Consider the following 397-nt stretch of genomic DNA (forward strand, 5'->3'; position numbering starts at 1 on the left):
GGGGGGGGGGGGGGTTCCTATAGACTGCTGTTAAGGTTAATTAATGAAAGTGGAGTCTGTAGCACCTGTCTGCCTACTAGTCACTCTCCAGATATGTGCTGTCCTCCTCCTCCGCCTTCCAGTCCAAACAAAGGAAGGCAGCCAACCAACAGGAAATTCTCCCTCTTGTTATGCTGTGTTCTGATAAGATAGACATCCCCTGAGGATATTCGTGGTTTATCATACCTGATTCCTGACTAAAATTACCCAGAGGTCTTATTTTTAGGTTTAACATTAAGGAAGGAACCTCAGACTGATAGGATACCACTGCAGCACTCAGAAACAAAAGGCTTGAATTCACTTTCTCCACAACCAGCTAGTCAGTGGTTATAATGGCAGGTTCACACCGCTGTGGATT

The 397-nt window shown here is 45.6% G+C and overlaps 1 protein-coding gene across 1 annotated transcript in view; it reads right to left on the bottom strand.

The window, feature by feature from the left end:
• nrp1a (neuropilin 1a) overlaps nucleotides 1–397 on the bottom strand; it is a 61275-nt gene that overhangs the window by 40846 nt on the left and 20032 nt on the right. The gene's annotated exons all lie outside the window — the stretch shown is intronic.

The sequence above is a fragment of the Morone saxatilis genome, unplaced genomic scaffold, assembly GCF_004916995.1.
Source record: "Morone saxatilis isolate NCDOM2014 unplaced genomic scaffold, NCSU_SB_2.0 Contig0, whole genome shotgun sequence".
Lineage (NCBI taxonomy): Eukaryota > Metazoa > Chordata > Actinopteri > Moronidae > Morone > Morone saxatilis.